The 14,847-nt window shown below is 46.0% G+C and overlaps 1 long non-coding RNA gene across 2 annotated transcripts in view; it reads left to right on the top strand.

Moving 5' to 3' along the window:
• The first annotated feature begins 1,200 nt into the window (after positions 1 to 1,200).
• The window catches only part of LOC138772235 (uncharacterized), a 39,613-nt gene continuing 25,966 nt past the window's right edge, over positions 1,201 to 14,847 (top strand). For both annotated transcript variants that reach the window (XR_011359727.1, XR_011359726.1), the window contains exon 1: positions 1,201 to 1,408. This is a non-coding gene — a long non-coding RNA (uncharacterized lncRNA). The remainder of the gene's footprint in view (positions 1,409 to 14,847) is intronic.

Consider the following 14,847-nt stretch of genomic DNA (forward strand, 5'->3'; position numbering starts at 1 on the left):
ACACAGTGCTGGAACTTCTGTCAGTGCTGCCACCTCTTTCCATGTCAGGAACTGTCCAGAGAAGGAGAGGTTTGCTACTGCTCTGGACAGTTCCTGACATGGACAGAGGTGGCAGTAGAGAGCACTGTGTCAGACTGGAAAGAATACACCACTTCCTGCAGGACATACAGCAGCTGATAAGTATGGAAAGAGTAGAGATTTTTCAATAGAAGTAAGTTACAAATCTATATAACTTTCTGAAAAGTTAAAGGGAAACTGTCCTCGCTTTCATGCTGCCCAAACCATTTGTCAATAGGGGCCCAGTGGCTTCTACCTTCATAACACCAATGGTGTTATATTCCTGTGCAGAGTCGATTTGATCTTTGAGATATTCTGCAGGGTTATATACAAGTTGCCTAGCAACTACTTGACTTCCTGTCTGGGCGACTACTATGTAAGTGCATGTACAGAAGGCTACATAATAGAAGGACTCTCCTTCCTACATCGCCTGACGTTTTAATGTGTAGTCAATGACAGCAACCACAGAAATAATAAAGAAATCTTGGGTAATGAGAAAGCTTTAAAGATTATATGGGTATTCTCAGAATTAAATGATCCTGTTGATCCTGAGCTTGTCAATGTTCTAAAGCTCCATAGAGAATAGATGGATGTAACGCTGTCAGATGAGACTCACCAGCGGCTATCCCGTCCTGTTATTGCCATCGCCCAATCCAGAGTCTCCTGCACTTATCTAAACTAGCTCCACATGCCCCTCCCCTGTCTAAGCATTGTCGCATTGTTGCATAACCAGCAAACCAGCCTTCCCTGTTGCTGGCTCTGGTTGTCAGTCCTGCCTCTGAAGCCTGCTGCCCTGACCCTTCACCTGTCTGACCACGATACCCATCCCTTCCTCTCTTGCTGACGACCTGGCCTGATGACCTCTTATACTCGGCCTGTTCCCCAGTTTATAACACGGACTCACACCGGGAGCAAAATTGTGATCATCTGGCATATGTCTTGTAATGGAGAGATAATTTCTAGAGATGAGCGAACCGGTTCGAACCGGTTTTTCCCTAGCTTTCTAAAATGGCAGCCGCCATTGCCCGGAACACATCCAATCAGCAGGGATCTTGCACTAGCCCACCCCCTGTGTGACGTCGGTATTGCTTTAAAAGTAGCGGTCACAGGACCGCACGACGCAGTCTGCAGAGAGAGAGGAAGGAGACTGTTAGCAGTGCACAGAGCTCGTCAGTGGGAAAACGCTGCTGCTGCTGCTGTACTGAGAAGATATTGCACAAAAGTACAGACATGTTGACTACTGTTGCTCCTGCCTGGCCTCCAATGACTACTGCTGCTCCTGTACTACATTTCTGACCTTTTTCCAGCATAGACCCTGTAATGGTGAATTTCCTGCATAGACCCTGTAATGGTGAGTTTCCTGCATAGACCCTGTAATGGGGAGTTTCCTGCATAGTCCCTGTAATGGTGAGTTTCCTGCATAGACCCTGTAATGGTGAGTTTCCTGCATAGACCCTGTAATGGTGAGTTTCCTGCATAGACCCTGTAATGGTGAGTTTCGGGCATAGACCCTGTAATGGTGAGTTTCCTGCATAGACCCTGTAATGGTGAGTTTCCTGCATAGACCCTGTAATGGTGAGTTTCCTGCATACACCCTGTAATGGTGAGTTTCGGGCATAGACCCTGTAATGGTGAGTTTCCTGAATAGTCCCTGTAATGGTGAGTTTCCTGCATAGACCCTGTAATGGTGAGTTTCGGGCATAGACCCTGTAATGGTGAGTTTCCTGCATAGACCCTGTAATGGTGAGTTTCCTGCATAGACCCTGCAATGGTGAGTTTCCTGCATAGACCCTGTAATGGTGAATATTGAAGTCTAAAAAAAAAAATTTACTTTGAGATATCGAAAAGATAATGATGTTACTGACATGTAGAGACATAAATTCAACCAAATACACTACCCCCGTATCATATAGATGCTTTAAACTATGAAATCCAATGAAATCTGAAATTCAGTCGAACCCAACTTTCCGAAAAAATCCAGAAATCCAGTCGGAACGAACTTTTGAAAAGTTTGCTCATCTCTAATACTTTCTCACTTCTCCACCCTAACTATTCTCAGGCATTGGAGTAGGCAGCATGGGAAGTGGTGTCAGCCGCTGTTAGACATGTTTCTAGGAGAGACAGCAGGTTGAGAGGGTTTGAAAGGAGTAAGTCCGGAATTACAGGGGGGATTGTTGTGCGCTGACCGAGCGTTCCAGAGCGCACAATGAAAGGAGACAGGAGAGGACATACAGCGAATACTGATCAGATCTGCAGGGTTTCTGTGTGTGGCAGGTAAGAGGTCGGAGCTGGAAGTACAATAAGGTGGAGCGGGGGTTAGGAGAGACGACACCTGTAGCTGAATGCCGGGGAATAGAAAGAGACAGCAGATGCTTCAGTCATTTACCAGAGTGACTCCTGTGTTGTACAGTGATGGTTTAACATGAATCGAAAACGTAACAGTGTATGTGAGTGCTACTCAGAGAGAGAGGGACTGGTGCGGGGAGAGAGAGACTGGTGCGGGAAGAGAGGGACTGGTGCGGAGAGAGAGGGACTGGTATGGAGAGAGAGGGACTGGTGCGGGGAGAGAGGGACTGGTGCGGGGGGAGAGGGACTGGTGCGGAGAGAGAGGGACTGGTGCGGAGAGAGAGGGACTGGTATGAAGAGAGAGGGACTGGTGCGGGGGGAGAGGGACTGGTGCGGAGAGAGACGGACTGGTGCGGGGAGAGAGGGACTGGTGCGGAGAGAGAGGGACTGGTGCGGGAAGAGAGGGACTGGTGCGGAGGGAAAAGGGACTGGTGCGGAGAGAGAGGGACTGGTGCAGGGAGAGAGGGACTGGGGCAGAGAGAGAGGGACTGGGGCAGAGAGAGAGGGACTGGTGCAGAGAGAGAGAGGGACTGGTGCGGAGAGAGAGGGACTGGTGCGGGGAGAGAGAGACTGGTGCGGGAAGAGAGGGACTGGTGTGGAGAGAGAGGGACTGGTGCGGAGAGAGAGGGACTGGTGCGGGGAGAGAGGGACTGGTGCGGGGAGAGAGGGACTGGTGCGGAGAGAGAGGGACTGGTGCGGAGAGAGAGAGGGACTGGAGCAGAGAAAGCGACTGTGGCAGAGAGAGAGGGACTGGGGCAGAGAGAGAGGGACTGGGGCAGAGAGAGAGGGACTGGTGCGGAGAGAGAGGGACTGGTGCGGAAAGAGAGGGACTGGTGCGGAGAGAGAGGGACTGGGGCAGAGAGAGGGACTGGGGCAGAGAGAGAGGGACTGGTGCGGAGAGAGAGAGGGACTGGGGCAGAGAGAGAGGGACTGGTGCGGGAAGAGATGGACTGGTGCGGGGGGAGAGGGACTGGTGCAGGGAGAGAGGGACTGGGGCAGAGAGAGAGGGACTGGGGCAGAGAGAGGGACTGGGGCAGAGAGAGGGACTGGGGCAGAGAGAGAGGGACTGGTGCGGAGAGAGAGAGGGACTGGGGCAGAGAGAGAGGGACTGGTGCGGGAAGAGATGGACTGGTGCATGGAGAGAGGGACTGGGGCGGAGAGAGATGAACTGGTGCATGGAGAGAGGGACTGGGGCAGAGAGAAAGGGACTGGTGTGGAGAGAGATGGACTGGTGCATGGAGAGAGGGACTGGGGCTGAGAGAGAGGGACTGGTGCGGAGAGAGATGGACTGGTGCATGGAGAGAGGGACTGGGGCGGAGAGAGAGGGACTGGTGTGGAGAGAGGGACTGGGGCAGAGAGAGACGGACTGGTGCCGGGAGAAAGAGGGACTAGTGCGAAGAGAGAGAGGGACTGGTACGGATTGAGAGGGACTGGTGCAGAGAAAAAGGTACTGATGCGGAGAGAGAGGGACTGGTGCAAAGAGAGAGGGACTGGTACAGAGTGAGAGGGACTGGTGCAAAGAGAGGGGGACTGGTACAGAGTGAGAGGGACTGGTGCAGAGAAAGAGATACTGGTGCGGAGAGAGAGAGGGACTGGTGCGGAGAGAGAGGGACTGGTGCGGAGAGAAAGGAACTGGTGCAGAGAAAGAGAGAGACTGGTGCGGGGAGAGAGGGACTGGTGCGGAGAGAGAGGGACTGGTGCAGGGAAAGAGGGACTGGTGTGGAGAGAGAGGGACTGGTCCAGGGAGAGGGACTGGTGCAGGGAGAGAGGGACTGGTGTGGAGAGAGAGGGACTGGTGCGGGGAGAGGGACTGGTGAGAAGAGAGAGGGACTGGTGCGGGGAGAGAGTGGGACCGGTTAAGGGAGAGAGAGGGACTGGTGAGAAGAGAGAGGGACTGGTGCGGGGAGAGTGAGGGACTGGTGCGGGGAGAGTGCATTGAGGACATCAATACATGGTGGGTTGGAGGGAAAGCAATAGCTAAAATGAGGAAAGAAGAGCATATCTTTGGGTGTCACAAAGTTATACAAATTTGTAAATGACTTCTATTTAAAAATCTTGACTCTTCTAGTACTTACTAGCTGCTGTATGCCCTGCATAAAGTGGTGTATTATGACACAGTGCTCTCTGCTGCCACCTCTGTCCATGTCAGGAACTGTCCAGAGCAGGAGAGGTTTTCTAAGGGGATTTGCTACTGCTCTGGACAGTTCCTGACATAGACAGAGGTGGCAGCAGAGAGCATCATGTCAAAATACACCACTTCCTGCAGGGCATACAGCGGCTGATAACTACTAGAAGAGTTAAGATTTTTAAATAGAAGTCATTTACAAATCTATATAACTTTCTGTCAGCAGTTGATTTGGAAGTTAGGAGGTCGCACACATTACATGTTGATATCCAAGGAAATCCAACCTTAAACTACGTCTGTACCATGACGTGATGTGATATACGGATGACCATAACTCTGGTAGCACAGTCGCTTCGCGGAGATCCTGGGACTTTAGGGACATCATTATAGGAATCCACATATCTGACTCCATCATTTACGTGAGTATCAAATCTGTTCGGAAACTCAGATTATCAGGTGATTCATATTCAGGAACATACAACGGATTCCTTACTCTCTTGGAATAATATTTATTGTCAGGAATTAAAGGCGGCCATAGCAAGGGGAATGATACAGTGTTATGGTCTCCGGATTATTTCATCACTGTTACTGGACGGTTGTCATTCACATTGATATGTGTACAGACATGCAGGATTGTGTGTTTTGTTCTCAGTCATTGTCAGACGCTGCGGTATGGTCGATCTAGTGTGTTCCTTATATTATTCCCTTTCTTCTTATCTTAGCATAGATATATGTATATACCAGGCAGGTTTACATTCTGTAGATTTACCAACCACATCTGCTGACAGTTTGTTCCAAGCATCTACTACTCTTTCAGTAAAGTAATATTTTCTCACATTGCTTCTGATCTTTCCCCCACCTAACCTCTCTATATCACTATCCTTACCTACCAAACCTTCTCCTATGTCACTATACTTACCTACCAAACCTTCTCCTATGTCACTATACTTACCTACCAAACCTTCTCCTATGTCACTATCCTTACCTACCAAACCTCCTCCTATATCACTATCCTTACCTACCTACCCTTCTCCTATGTCACTATCCTTACCTACCAAACCTTCTCCTATGTCCCTATCCTTACCTACCAAACCTTCTCCTATATCACTATCCTTACCTACCAAACCTTTTCCTATATTACTATCCTTACCTGCCAAACCTTCTCCTATGTCACTAACCTTACCTGCCAAACCTCCTCCTATTTCACTATCCTTACCTACCAAACCTCCTCCTATGTCACTATCCTTACCTACCTACCCTTCTCCTATGTCACTATCCTTACCTACCAAACCTTCTCCTATGTCCCTATCCTTACCTACCAAACCTTCTCCTATATCACTATCCTTACCTACCAAACCTTTTCCTATATTACTATCCTTACCTGCCAAACCTTCTCCTATGTCACTAACCTTACCTGCCAAACCTTCTCCTATGTCACTATCCCTACCTACCAAACCTTCTCCTGTGTCACTATCCTTACCTACCAAACCTTCTCCTATGTCACTATCCTTACCTACAAAACCTTCTCCTATGTCACTATCCTTACCCACCAAACCTTCTCCTATGTCCCTATCCTTGCCTACCGAACCTTATATGTCACTATACTTACCTACCAAACCTTCTCCTATGTCATTATCCTTACCTACCAAACCTCCTCCTATGTCACTATCCTTACCTACCAAACCTTCTCCTATGTCACTATCTTTACCTACAAAACCTTCTATGTCACTATACTTCCCTACCAAACCTTCTCCTATGTCACTATCCTTACCTACCAACCCTTCTCCTATGTCACTATCCTTACCTACCAAACCTTCTCCTATGTCACTATCCTTACCTACCAACCTTTTCCTATGTCCCTATCCTTACCTACCAAACCTTCTCCTATAGCAGTATCCTTACCTACCAAACCTTCTCCTATGTCCCTATCCTTACCTACCAACCTTTTCCTATGTCAATATCCTTACCTACCAACCTTTTCCTATGTCACTATTCTTACCTACCAAACCTTCTCCTATGTCACTGTCCTTACCTACCAAACCTTCTCCTATGTCACTAACCTTACCTGCCAAACCTTCTCCTGTGTCACTATCATTACCTACCAAACCTTCTCCTATATCACTATCCTTACCTACCAACCCTTCTCCTGTGTCACTATCCTTATCCACCAAACCGTCTCCTATGTCACTATCCTTACCTACCAAACCTTCTACTATGTCACTATCCTTACCTACCAAACCTTCTATGTCACTATACTTACCTACCAAACCTTCTCCTATGTCACTATCCTTACCTACCAAACCTCCTCCTATATCACTATCCTTACCTACCAAACCTTCTCCTATGTCACTATCCTTACCTACCATACCTTTTCCTATGTCACTATCCTTACCTACCAACCTTTTCCTATGTCCCTATCCTTACCTACCAAACCTTCTCCTATAGCAGTATCCTTACCTACCAAACCTTCTCCTATGTCACTATCCTTACCTACCAAACCTTCTCCTATGTCACTATCCTTACCTACCAACCTTTTCCTATGTCACTATTCTTACCCACCAAACCTTCTCCTATGTCACTATCCTTACCTACCAAACCTTCTCCTATGTCACTATCCTTACCTACCAAACCTTCTCCTATATCACTATCCTTACCTACCAACCCTTCTCCTATGTCACTATCCTTACCTACCAAACCTTCTCCTATGTCACTAACCTTACCTGCCAAACCTTCTCCTGTGTCACTATCATTACCTACCAAACCTTCTCCTATATCACTATCCTTACCTACCAACCCTTCTCCTGTGTCACTATCCTTATCCACCAAACCGTCTCCTATGTCACTATCCTTACCTACCAAACCTTCTACTATGTCACTATCCTTACCTACCAAACCTTCTATGTCACTATACTTACCTACCAAACCTTCTCCTATGTCACTATCCTTACCTACCAAACCTCCTCCTATATCACTATCCTTACCTACCAAACCTTCTCCTATGTCACTATCCTTACCTACCATACCTTTTCCTATGTCACTATCCTTACCTACCAACCTTTTCCTATGTCCCTATCCTTACCTACCAAACCTTCTCCTATAGCAGTATCCTTACCTACCAAACCTTCTATGTCACTATCCTTACCTACCAAACCTTCTCCTATGTCACTATCCTTACCTACCAACCTTTTCCTATGTCACTATTCTTACCCACCAAACCTTCTCCTATGTCACTATCCTTACCTACCAACCCTTCTCCTATGTCACTATCCTTACCTACCAAACCTTCTCCTATATCACTATCCTTACCTACCAACCCTTCTCCTATGTCACTATCCTTACCTACCAAACCTTCTACTATGTCACTATCCTTATCTACCAACCCTTCTCCTATATCACTATGCTTACCTACCAAATTGGTATACACATTGACACTGTAGTTATGTCTATTTATTCTCTGTACAATAATAATTGTCGCTATACGTATATGGTATAGTAGTAACTCTATATTCCATTGTTATTTAGCAAACATACGAAAATATTACTTGGTGTATGTAGTTTATAACACTAAGCATTAGCTGCCATATGGGTGGATGACAACAGAACAGACCACATGGGGCACCATCAAGGACCTAAGGCCAATTTTTAAGATACACAATTTTCATTTGTTAAAGAATATATAAAAGTTATAAGAAACCACAGACAAGCAACCTTAAGTGCACTCAGAGGAGCCAAGGACAGGACATCCGTAGTCATTATAGATTAGTTTACTTTTGCTTAAAGTACACACAACAATGTAATGACGGCAGCAGCGGCGGAAGAGCGCACAGTACAGCGGTGGTCAGAAGTGTATTACCAGCGCCACCTGCTGCCTGAAAGTGGTTTGACATCAATAATCTCAGACTATGCAGCTCAAGTAGGAGGGGGAATAATGATGAAAATAGAGGGAATCTGTCGTGTGTGGGTAGATATTCATTGGCTATGCCAAAAACATCTGCACTGAAAAAAAAAAAGAAAAAAAAAAAAAAAAAAATATATATATATATATATATATATATATATATGTATATATATATATATATATATATATATATATATATATATATATATATATATTTTAGACTTACCTTGTTCCATCATAGATTTAAAGGTAAGGCTACATTATACCTGTGGCCATGATACATGCTGTATAGCATATTATACAGGAATTTTACTTTACAAGCATTGATTTTAGTGAATGCATTGCCTTCCAAAGCATGGACCCCAGCCCTTTACTTTGCACTTCATTGTATATCCCATTTGAATATATATATATATATATATATATATATATATATATATATATATATATCCATCCAGTACAGGGGTGGACACAGCGAAGTAACTGAGCAAGAGCCATGTATATAGGTCAGTGCTCCCCAAAAGTTAATAATACACACCCTTTATAGGTCGCTATAACAATCAACCAGTAATTGCGAACAATGATTTTCATTAGCTTAGTCTATTACATGCAATTCAATAGACAATAGAAAGCTGATTGTAATGTGGTAGGCGGCCCCTTCACCTACTGAGCCTTCACATACCTTTTTAACCTCTTAAGGACCGGGCCAATTTCCATTTTTGCACTTTTGTTTTTCCTCCTTGTGCTTAAAAGCCCATAGCGCGTGTATTTGTTCACCCACAGACTCACATGAGCCCTTATTTTTTGCGCCACTAATTGTACTTTGCAATGACAAGCTGAATTTTTGCATAAAGTACACTGCGAAACCAGAAAAAAATTAAATGTGTGGTGAAATTCCTCCCTGGGGTTAGGGTTATTCCCCCCTAGAGTTAGGGTTATTTCCCCCTGGGGTTAGAGTTATTCCCCCCTGGAGTTAGGGTTATTTCCCCCTGGGTTTAGGGTTATTCCCCCTGGGGTTAGGGTTATTCCCCCCTGGAGTTAGGGTTATTCCCCCTGGGGTTAGGGTTATTCCCCCCTGGGGTTAGGGTTATTCCCCCCTGGGGTTAGGGTTATTCCCCCCCTGGGGTTAGGGTTATTTCCCCCTGGGGTTAGGGTTATTCCCTCCTGGGGTTAAGGTTATTCCCCCTGGGGGACTTCTAGTATTACAACTCTGATCTCTCATAGAGATCTATGCAGTATAGATATATAGATAAACTGCATAGATTGAGGAGATCAGTGTTCTATTGCTGAAAGCAATAGAATGCCGAGCCGGGATCAGCGCCATTACGGCGCAGACCCCGGCCCAGTATACCTGCGGGGATCGCTCCTCCGCGGTCACATCACGGGGGAGCGGGGATCCCCCACTAGACACCAGGGAAGAGGAAAAGAAGCGATTTAAAGGCAGCTGTCAACTTTGACAGCTGCATTTAAAAGGCTTATTAGCGGGCACGGCGATCGGACCAGATAGCACCCGGAATCACGGCGGTTCAAAGCGGGGTCGCCGCGCGGCCCCCCTCTGAACGCCCTTAACGACACAAGGGCGTACATTTAGGCCCTTGGTCGTTAAGGGGTTAAACAGTGGAAACTAGGACCAGTCAGGTGCTTGGCCTAGTCATTTTTTTTATGTTAAAACCAGGCCTCTAAGTAAAGGGGTTGCAGTGGTCGCCCCTGTGAGTGGGCCTCATAGCACATTGTGCCGTCAGGTTTCTCTGTCACATAAGACCCTGCAGAGTCTAGCATATAAGGTCCAGACTCTAAGCAGCACCGTGACGTTGTGTGTTACATTACATCTAGCGTCTTCCGGCTCCTTTGGTGATGAGATGGGGCACAACTTATCACTGCTGTTCAGCTGCCTGTCCATGTGTGACAGCCAGTGGGTGGGCGGCCGATCAGCAGTGACAGCAGGGATCCGGTTGGCAATAACAATGGTCACTAGTGCACCAAGGATTTGCAAATAGTGTCATGAATTTTGTTTGATAAATTTACAGGACTGTTTTACAATGGAGGCAAAGGTCTCTAGTTATATCCCTGCCTCTAACCCAGCCTAGTCCTGCGTACTGGAAACTATGAATAGACTTACAGGGGGATTCCAGTGTTTCAAATCAATTGGTATCAGAAAGTTATATAGATTTGTAAACAACTTCTATTAAAAAATCTCCAGTCTTCCAGTACTTATCAGCTGCTGTATGTCCTGCAGGAAGTGGTGTATACTTTCCAGTCTGACACTCTCTGCTGCCACCCCTGTCCATGTCAGGTATTGTACAGTGCAGCAGCAAATCCCCATAGAAAACCTCTCCTGCTCCGGACAGTTCCTGACTAGTGATGAGCGAATAGTGAAATATTCGAATATTCGATATTCGTACAAATATCTCCCAGATATTTGAACGTTCGATCGAATATTCAATGCCATTAAAGTCTATGGGAACAAGTATTCGATTATTGAAAAACATCTATTCGACCACTTGGAGGTTCACCAAGTCCACAATGACACCTCAGAAAAAGGGAAGGGGGATTTGAACGCTTATCGAATATTCGACGTACTATTCGATACTATCGAATACCTTACTATTCGATAGAATATATATTCGATCGAACAGTATTCGCTCATCACTATTCCTGACATGGACAGGGGTGCCAGCAGAGAGCACTGTGTCAGACTGGAAAGAATACACCACTTCCTGCAGGACATACAGCAGCTGATAAGTACTTGAAGACTTGAGATTTTTAAATAGAAGTAACTTTCTGACACCAGTTGATTTGAAAACAATTTTTTTCTCACAAGAGTACCCCTTTAACACTAAGGCTATGTTCGCACAGTATTTCCATCAGTCTCTATTTTCAACCAAAATCAGGATTGGAATTGACAGGGCAAAATTATAATGGTTTTTGTGTTTTTAAACCACTCCTGGTTTTGGTTGAAAAGATACTGACTAAAAGACTGATGGAAATACTATGGGGGAGCTTTATCAAACATGGTGTAAAGTGAAACTGGCTCAGTTGCCCCTAGCAACCAATCAGATTCCACCTTTCATTTTCCAAAGAGTCTGTGAGGAATGAAAGGTGGAATCTGATTGGTTGCTAGGGGCAACTGAGCCAGTGTCACTTTACACCATGTCTGATAAATCTACATCTATGTTTCATAAATCTCCCCCTATATATGTGTATATACTATAGTGCCTAAAACAGAAATAATTTGTCACTTCATGGAGCTATTATCACCATTGCTTCTGTAGAATACCTTCACACACGCAGAGCCTAACAGAGCCTGTATTAATCCGTACTTAGGAGCCATACAGGTTGAATGAACGTGACCATGCCAAACGTGTGACCCCTGCATTAATGACATTGCATCAAGCTGCCCACAGCAGGGATTACACAGGAGTGAATGTATCTTACTTTTTTTAAAAAAAATCTCCAGTCTTCAAGTACTTATCAGCTGTTGTATGTCCTGCAGGAAGTGGTGTATTCTTTCCAGTCTGACTCTTTGCTGCCAACTCTGTCCATGTCAGAAATTGTCCAGAGCAGTAGCAAATCCCTATAGAAAACCTCTCCTGACATGGACACAGGTGGCAGCAGAGAGCACTGTGTCAGACTGAAAAGAGCAGGGCCGTCTTACCCATTGGGCATGGTAGGTGGCTGCCTGGGGGCCCCTGCCCGCTGTGACATACCCGTATTTTTCGCTTTATAAGAAGCACTTTTTTTCCTCCCAAAGTGGGAGGAAAAACTAAGTGCGTCCTATAAAGCGAAGACGGCTCCCAAGCAGTGCCGAGCACCACAAGGAAGCCGCCCCGCCCGCCCCCTCTATTGTCGCTCACTATGCATATGCATAGTGAGCGGCCCTGAGCGACCCCCTCCGCCTGCCCCTTCTATTGCCGCTCAGCTGAGCTGATCAGAAGCCCAGGAAAGTGCAATGAGCAGCATTTTCCTGGGCTTCTGATCGGCTCTGCTAAGCGGCGATAGAAGGGGCGGCGATAGAAGGGGCGGGCTGGGCGGGCGGTTCCGGAACTCCCCTGTCCGCCGGCCCCAGCAGCTGATGTCTCCCGGCAGCGCGCTCTCCCGTCATCCTCCGGGCACAGGCAGTGGGGTACAGAGACGCTGCCTGTGTCCCGGATGTGTCGTGCAGCCTCTATCATTCATGATAGAGGCTGCAGGACACTTCCGGCACAGGCAGTCTCTCTGTACCCCGCTGCCTGTGCCCGGAGGATGACGGGAGTGCACGCTGCCGGGAGACATCAGCTGCTGAGGCCGGCAGACGGATGAGTAACTGGTTTGTTGTTTTTCTGTTCGGCAGGGGGGATTGGCTACTATGGGGGGCACTGGCTACTATGGGGGGCACTATATGGGGGGGATTGGGTACTATGGGGGGCACTATATGGGGGCATTGGCTACCATGGGGGGCACTATATGGGGGCATTGGCTACTATGTGGGGCACTATATCGGGGCATTATCTACTATGTGGGGCACTATATGCAAAGATGGGGGGGTTTTGATGGCGGCGGCAGCACAGGGGGGGGGGGGGGGGGTCCCAATTCACACCTCTGCCCAGGGGCCTATAATGCTGTTAAGACGGCCCTGGGAAAGAGTACACCACTTCCTGCAGGACATACAGCAGCTGATAAGTACTGAAAGACTGGAGATTTTTTTAAAAAAAGTATTTTACAAATGTATCTAACTTGTCTTGAAAGACAACGTTTTTTATTTGGACTTGCCATACGTTAACCACTGTCTGGAAAGTCAAACAAAATATCACACAATTCCGTGAAAATTCATCTGAAATAATGAAATAAGAGGTGTAATTGTTTTCTAAGAATCCACAATGTACGTATAAACCTCATTGCTGGCTGCTTAGCAGCTCGTCTCTATTGTGAAAATCAATATGTTTTTGATTGCCCGGCCTGAGAGACATCAATAATTTCTTACATGGATCATTCACGCTCGTCCCGATAATTATTTGTGACTAATATTGATAAATACAGATCAATGGAAATATCATTAGGAACATTACTGCTATTATGGGTATAGTGTGTGTGTCATAGCCGTCCAAGAAAGTACAAGGCGTTTGTATCGGCATTTTAGATATACAGGGAGAAAACACAACAACAATAGAGGAACAAGGAAAATAGAAGCAAATGATGCAGAGAACAGAGGTTTTTTTCTGTGAAGGTACACTTTAAGTGTGGCTGTCGTTATAACTTTCAAAATCTTAATCAATCAACAGTAGATGTAATATAAAGCAAGTTTGCAATATACATTCATTATTTTTTTTGTTGTTGTTATCCTGCTGTAAAACAAAGCTGTACTTACCAGAAATCCAGGTCTAGTCTCCTGACTTGTGCTGGTTTAAAAAAAACAGACACACTGCACACAATGTAGTGAGCGGATGGAGCCGCGTGCTTCATTATGTGCACTGACAGTTTCTCTGCAGCTGTTCAATGAATAGCGGCCGCAGAAAACTGACATGTTTTTTGCGGCGCCGCTAGAGATCCCGGCCGGAGCGTATACTATGTGTATACAGTCCGGCCGGGATTCCATAGACAGCAACGTAACGTATATTTTCGTATTAATCACAGACATTGTTGCAAGCGGCAACAAGGGCCGTACCCTTACGAAAATATATGTTGTGTGAACATGGCCTTAAACTCTAAATCAACTGTAGATGTGAAATAAAACAAATTTGCCATATACATTCATTATTTTTTTGTTGTTGTTATCCTGCTGTAAAACAAAGCTGTACTTACCAGAAATCCAGGTCCAGTCTCCTGCAGGCAGATTTTCTGACTTGTGCTGGTTGATATAAACAGACTAAACCCAGGATTTCCGGCCAGTACAGAGAGTCACGGCTCAATGTGTCCATCAGTCACATGACTGCCTCCTCTCTGTGAGCGCTTAGATGGCCTGGGATACACAGGACTTCCTGTTTTCTGAGGAAAAAAAAGTCAGAAAACAGGAAGTGCCGTGTTTTCCATGATAACTAAAAAAAATTATGAATTTATATATCAAACTTGCTTTATATCACATCTACTGTTGATTTAGATTTTGAAAGTTATAACGAAAGCAACACTTTAAGTGGTTTTAGAGCTTCCGGCATAATGAAGGATGATGCCAAAAAGCATTGTGTTCTTCTTAAAGGGAAAGTCCAGTGCTTTAAAAAAAACCTGTCAGTCGGCAGGGGGTTACATAATAACCAAGCACTACTTACCTCTCCCCATGCCCGTGAAGTTCCCAGTTCCTGGACTGCGATGCAGCGCTGGACAGACACATGGACAGGTAAGTAGTCGTGGTTATTATGTTCCTCCCCCGCCCCTGCTTGTCCAAAAATCATTGCAGCGCTGGACTCCTCCTTTAAATACTTGTGCTACTGTACTGGCACGCTGTGTCAGT

This window comes from Dendropsophus ebraccatus, chromosome 14, assembly GCF_027789765.1.
Source record: "Dendropsophus ebraccatus isolate aDenEbr1 chromosome 14, aDenEbr1.pat, whole genome shotgun sequence".
Classification (NCBI taxonomy): domain Eukaryota; kingdom Metazoa; phylum Chordata; class Amphibia; order Anura; family Hylidae; genus Dendropsophus; species Dendropsophus ebraccatus.